Source organism: Orbicella franksi, chromosome 7 (genome assembly GCF_964199315.1).
Source record: "Orbicella franksi chromosome 7, jaOrbFran1.1, whole genome shotgun sequence".
Classification (NCBI taxonomy): domain Eukaryota; kingdom Metazoa; phylum Cnidaria; class Anthozoa; order Scleractinia; family Merulinidae; genus Orbicella; species Orbicella franksi.
This window is the reverse complement of record NC_138151.1, coordinates 13,413,493-13,420,800: the sequence shown is the minus strand read 5'-3', so window position 1 is coordinate 13,420,800 and position 7,308 is coordinate 13,413,493.

The window sequence follows — 7,308 nt, the reverse complement described above, 5'->3', positions numbered from 1 at the left end:
GTGGGTACTCTCCAACAAAAATTCCTGCACAGCGAAAATGGCTAATAAAAAAGATCGTGCGAGGGGGGCCATGAGGAAAAAATCCGGCAAGTGCTTTCTACTCTCCAGGTCCTGTGTTTGACTGTGTTCTTGCACGAGCTATTGCCCACCAAAAAAGAAAACATCATGCCCAATTAAAAGGTGAGAAAAAAAATTCATTCCTAAGAAAATTGCCTAACCCTCTCCCCCACCCCCAAAAAAGTAATGGTTCGTCCCTAATCGTTTATTATTCGCCGATAGACCACGCGTATTGTCCTTGAAAGCCGAGACTATTCTTAATTTTAGGTATCAAAATTTGATTCTCTTTATTGTCTACTAAGATAAGTAGACTAGTCACCCTTGTTTACCATTAACAATGTTCAAACCAGAGTCTATCTGATCTATTGTTTAAAAGCAAATACTGACGGTGCTATGAGTGAATATATGTAACTGGAGATGAGGTTGGAGATTGTTATGTTATGTTATTTTTTATTGATAACCAACGAGACTGGGCAGCCTCTTCGTAGCAGAGAGCAGCTAGAAGACCGTACTGGTTTTAATTGTCATTTCTGAGAACTTAGAGCGTCTGTGTGGGTCTTTACTTTATGAAGCCCCGACTGGGAATATCAAGAACCGCTGGTCAGGCTCAACAAATCGAAAATCCTGATACTTTGGCCGAAGAACACTTTTACAGAACTATTTTCGACTATTACCATTGTAACTTTCTAATAATTTTTAGTAGAATTCTACTAGTATACTAATGTAAATGCAGTAATCTGATTGGTTGAGCCATTGCACACTATCAGCCATTAGTGTGCAGTGGCTTGGTGTGCCGGCAAAATTTAAACGTTTTTTCGCTTACCCGAAGTTTTGAAAGAACATTTAGAAACAAATGAAGAATTAGGTTCCTGAGACGACTAAAAGAAGGACATTCGTTGTTTTTTTGAATTAAAGAAACTTGAAAGAAACTGATTAGCGCGCGCACACAACGGGAAATGTTAAATTGACAATTCAGTCCGCGCGAATTCTCTAAAGCGTGAAGTTTAATACTAAGAGAAGAAAGATTTGGAATGGTTATTTGAAACAAATTTCATTTGGAATTCTACTGAAACAATTAAATTATTCGCTCTCGATTTCTATGTGGTCGATAGTTGATGAGGCCGAAGGTCGAATCAACTATCACCTCATAGAAATCTCGAGCTCATAATCTAATTGTTAATTAGTAGCCACTCAGCTGTGTTCTATTGGAAATCCGTTAAACTGATCGGTTCTCTCATCGTTTTTTATATGCTGATAGACAACGATCCCGCGCTGCTTTTTAGAGTCAAAAATACATCAAATTGTAGATTTTGTGCTGTTATCCTTTAGAGTGTCTACCAAAACAATTAGACTTCTCGCCCTCGTTTTCTATGAGCGGTGATCAACTTAGGGTTAAGCAATACGTGAAATTTCAAAACTTTACTGTTTTTGGTGCTTAAAATGCATCTTTTTGGGTTGCATTGGAAGATAGTTTTTTAATTAAGGCGATCTTCAATCAAAGTAATTTGTCGAGCCTGGACTCCTAAAACTTCGTCGATGTTCTTTTCATAATTTGGGTGTCGAAAGCGCATCACCATAGACAGTTTACATCCGCGTTACGCTGCTGGGGGAGGGTGGCACAATGAATGACGAGGAAATAAATCTGAACAGTTCATTTTGTGTGGCCTCCGAGACGTATTTCGTTCGCCTTGAGCTGATGTACTCTCCTAAGAGAATGATGAGCTCACTTTCATCTCTCATTCCGCCATTAACTTTAAAAGCGTCCCGGGCATATCCCGCCTGCCGTAGAGGACAATTTATTATATAGACACGAGTGTTTTACTGGAAAATAAACCACTCGTAAAATTCATACGAAACCACATCCGGGACTCGAGTGGCGTATTTTCCATATCCTCACTAGTGAAGTTATCGATGGTTTCACTGATATCAAGTTTGTCTCTTAAATTGTACTTAAATTCGTTGATGTATTATCGAAACATCTTCTGGTCTTCCTCGAAAGTCCTCGGCAATCTTCAGAAATCTTCGGATATTTTCGGAAAATGTTCGGCAACGATCGTATGACCTTTGGACAAGTTTTGGAGAATCTTCGGAAAGCGGTCGAAAATCTTCAGAAAATCGTCGAAAACGCCGTCATCAGTATGTTTATATAGTTAAAAGAACATTACACGTTAGTTCGAAGATATGAATTTTATGTTCTCGTGGCGAGAACAATATCTCACTCGTTCGCTGCGCTTACTCGTGAGATATTCCTCTTGCCACTCGAAAATAAAATTCATATCTTCTCGCCACCGTGTAATATCCTCTATCTACGTTTCCAGTAAGGTATTTTCATCCCGTATCCTGCTATTAAATCAAAATCGTCTGGCATACCTCCAAACGCATGCGTGATATAAACATCTGTCTTCTTGGAACTTCGGCCGGGAAACACCCAAAGGTCTCGCAGTTTTCACTTTTCAAAGAGAACTCTTCTTTCGTCAATGACTAATCTTGTATTGTTTGCCCTGTCAGTGGAGACTAATATATAGTTGGGATATTCATAAAATCACAAAGCATGATTACTCGCCAATGGTCTCTCCCGTCCTCAGAACGGGAAAGAAAAAGAATGACAGACCGAGCAAGATCAATTCTTGTAAAATTTTCCTCATTTGTTTTTAAAGCACGACAATTTTTTTATGACAGGGAACTGAAAATCGAGTTCAAAAAAATAAAGAAAAAGTCGGCAAAAAGAAGACTCCTTAGGAGAATTTTTTCCCCCTAGTTGATTACATGTAGCACAAATCTATTTAAATTCGCAAAGATTGAGCTAGTGTCGTAAACTCCCTTGTGAAAAGATCAAGTGCAGACAGAATCTTCACTCTTAAGTTTCTGCTTCGCACGTCAGAGGCTGTGAGACTGGATTGGTTTTAATGCATGGAAAATTTATGCGAGGAATTATCAACAGTAACACACCGACGCCCCAGTTTTTCTCGAGGAGAGCGCACGGCACTTGATCCTTCCACATGTTAGTTTACTACATGAGGGCAATTACAGGCTACTGCGCAACAGTAAGTTGCTACTTTTTTTACAACGATAATTGCTTTACGATTTCGCCGTCTTATGATATAACTTACCACATCCATCTTGCTTAGTGAGATCACCCCAAAACCTCCAAAAAGACTGATTCCACTCAAGTTCGGGCGATAAGTGCAAAAAATATTCAAAGACATCCAAATATTCTATTCATACTAGCCTTACTGTATTGACGAAAACTGTTACAGTGTTGGGATCTTTAGCACAAGCATGTACCAATCAACCCGGAGTTCAGTCGTATAGATGTTGCTTGTCTTAACTCCGGTATAACCTCGTTCTATTTTGTTCGTTTGATAACCCGGGTGTCAACTGTACATCAAACTGGGCAATTTAAACCCACACGTATCGCCTTGCCTTGCTGGGGTGGGCGAGAGAGGGCGTGTATTTATATCAGTTAAGCGAACAATATGCCAGTTTTATTTTCGTGGCCTCCCATTTTCTCAGAATTTCAGGAAAGAAGTCGAGTGTTTGGTAGTTTTCACTTTTGACCATTCTCGATGCAAAGTTAACAAAACCTATCTTGTATTTTGTGGCCTTATATAAACTTAACCGTTGAGAATAAAATGAAGTTGAGAGTAAAAGCAAACTCGAACCTTTTCAGGACATGTTACTATGGAAATGAGGAATTATCGATGAAATTGTGCAAACTGCAATAGGTAGTGACTGACGCAAACAGTTCGTGGGGGTGAAATTGTCATTTAACACTTTGAAGTTTAAAGTCTAGGCAGATTAACAAAGTATCAAACAGTATCCCTCGTGCAGTCTAGCTGTTTTTATTTACCTGTGAACATATAGAGAAGGTCACAAAATCCCTCATGCAAAGAAACCTTGTAGACGGTAATTTCTTTTTTTTTTCTTTGTTTCCGCTTGGCACGTCAGATGCTTTGAAACTGAAATAGTTTTAATGCATGGATAATTTATGCGAGGAACACAATTATTAACAGTAACACACCGACGCCCCTCTTCAGTTTTTCTTAATGCTTGAGGAGAGCGGACGGCTGTACACAGACTACTTCGCTACGGTAAGTTAGTCGTTATTTTCTTTTCATATGTACAATTTCGGCCTTTACTGATACAACTTAGGATATCCATCTTGCCCACTCAAGTTATCATGAAAACCTGATCAATAAAATTGTGTGGCCTAGCGGTAAAGGCGTGAAAGTCCTGAATCAAATTTCTCTCCCAGCGCGCCATAACCTTCTATCGCAATCCATCGGTGACTTGTTTTAGCAAATGTTACATGTCTCTTTTGACGGGTTATCAGAATTCCCCACATTCAGGCTTGAGAATACTCGGTAAGAAACCAAGAGCATCCAAATGTTATATGCATACTAGCCTTACGTTTACTGCAGCTACGAAAAGGGAAACAGTTCTTTGGATCTTGTATACAAGCAACTTAACGTGCTAATCAGCTTCGACTTCAATCGTTCGGACACAGCCTAATTAAGCCCCAATGTCCTTCGTTCAATTCTGTTCGATTTAACCCCAATAAAACTTTGGTATTTCGCCCGTTCGAAAGAATAACTTGGGTGTCAATGGCACTTCAAACTAGACGATTTACACGCGCATGTATTGCATTTCCGGGATTGCATTACCCTACTGGGGAAGCGAAGCAAAGTGTTCTGTGGATAACGAGTAATGAAATCAAGATTAGAGAATACCTCGTGGCCTGTCAAGGCCTATTTTGTGCTCCTCGAGCTTATTTCCGCATCCTAGTGAACATTTTTAGTAAAACTGTGGAGTTCACTGAAAATTCGGGATTGGCTGTTTTCGTTCCGCATCCCACCATTAACTTTAAAAGCGTACCGCTTCTCACATCCCGATTAGATTTCTACCAAGGTATTTTCATCTCATATCCCGCTATATTGTAAACCCCTCCCGCATACCGCCAGATGCATCCGTGATATGATCATCTGTTTTCTTGGAATTTCGGGAAACACCACTTTCCAAAGCCGGGAACTCGACCGTGGTTAGTGACTAATCTTGTATTGTTCGCCCTCCCTATGATATGAGAATGTTTTATACAGTTGCGATATTCATTTAGTCACAAAGCGAAGATCAGTCGCAAACTTCAAGCTGTTTGGTTTCGCCTACTTTCACGATCTGTTACAACGGAAATAAGGAGGAACTGATCATCGATCAAATAGTGCAAACTACTTATTTAGCGTAAAAAGTATCACACACAAACATTAGATTCACGGTCTCTCGTTTTATGAGAATGGGAATTAAGACTTGTGGACTGAGAATTATCAGCTCTTCTGTTGAAAGTTGGTCATTGTGTTAAAATATTTAGACAACAAAACGACAAAACTAAATTGGAGAAAAGATTATAGTATTTCGACTATATACCATCAGTAGACTGTAGACTATGATATGCTTACAAGGCAGGTTTTAAATAGAGTATTAATAACAGAGAAGAGACGAAACAGAATGGAATACTCACAAAATAAGGTAACGTTCTCTCTGAATTTCGGTTCATTGTTGGGCGAAGATGCTTGGCGTCTGATACAATATGCCTCTTTCTAAAGAATGGATGGGTGGATGGATGGATGGATGGATGGATGGATGGATGGATGGATAATCTTTATTTATCCACGGTAAAATTTCAGAGAAGATTTCAATTGTAGTCGCAGTCTAATACCGGGCTGTTTTTGCGGACTTACTGTGTGATAAATTCTTCTTTACGAGGAAGATCAGGTGGAAAGTTATAAGAATTTTTAAGGCATGCGGAAGATTACACAAATTGTGTAGGAAAATGAAATGTTCATTAGTGCGCATTTTTGTTTCTATTAGGCTCTCCTTTTCAAAGATTGCATGCCTTCATGTTTTCGATAAGACCATCAACAAAAGCCCTTTACAATGCCTTTAACATTGGTCTGAACTTGGGACCTAATTATAAGCAGGGGGCCGGGTGTCCAAAATATAGGGCATTGATTTAACAATAAACCACGAACTTGAAAAACTAAGGCTAAACTTTTCAAGATGCGCAAACCGTGACGTAGCTATTGGAAGGTAAAATCAGAGTGGACCGTATTCCGGTTTGCGTAGCATTAAGCGACTAGTAAAGTCGCTTGAAGCCAAGGTCTAATCTGAAGACTTACGATGATATAGAGCTAGAATGAAAACTTACAGCGAAAGCAGATTTGAACTGCAAAATCCACAAATCTTATTGAAAATGTCGCAAAAGTCAACTCAATTTCCTCATCAGAGCAGCCCTGTGAGTTGAATAACCTGGACGTTGCCTTGAATATTGCAGGAGTTGAAAAATACACTCGGAAAACGTTCGGTTGCGGTCAACACTGAAGGCCATTCGAAATGAAAGGAGCGTTGATAACGGTGAAAATTTGTGTCCTCTGTGGTTGGTGATTCTCAAATCAGTTTGATATAGTGTCGGAGACACCTTATAGCGGCGATACAGTTGGCCTTGAGCTGTAGTGAGCTATACTTTGTTCGCTGCTGTGCCCTGAAACGGACTGGAACATTCGCGTCGGAAAGCAAGATTTTTATTTTAACTGATTTTAAGATGTGATGTTTGATGCTTCATTCCTGACATCAATCTGTGTCAAAAATAATTTTGAGACTGAGAAAAGTTGAATTTTTTAAAGGAATTCATTTAATAAGCATTTTGTTTACTGGGTTTGTTAAATTCGAGACAAAGCAGTGGTTTCTTACCTCAAAGTAATTTCAAGACCAAATTTGTGTTTGCTTTAATTTAGTTTCGCTCGACTGTCGGCTGAGACTGCTGGAGTATTTTTTCTAAATCATTTCCTAAAAAAGAAACGGCTTTTATTTCTTCTTGCAGCTTCTCATACCTGTTCAATACCTCGACAAGACTTTTTTGTACCTTATCTTTCGCCCAGTCACGTAAAAAATAAAAAATTCTCAAAACTTTCCGAAATTTTAAAACACAGAGGGAAAAACTTTGTTCTGATGACGTCAATCGTGCGGCTATCCTCTAAACATCATAGGCGAAAATCAATCAAAACGTGAGAATTTTTGGGATTATTATGTAATGTATTGCATTGCATTGCATTGCATTGCATTGCATTGTATTGTTTAATCTGCCGGCACTCACCTGTACACCTAGTTGGAAAGAGTTACAAAAGTATGTTATTTTAAATAACCAAAAAACTTGATTTGTCAGATTATCTTTTTTCAGGGTTTATAGACGAGGAAGCTATG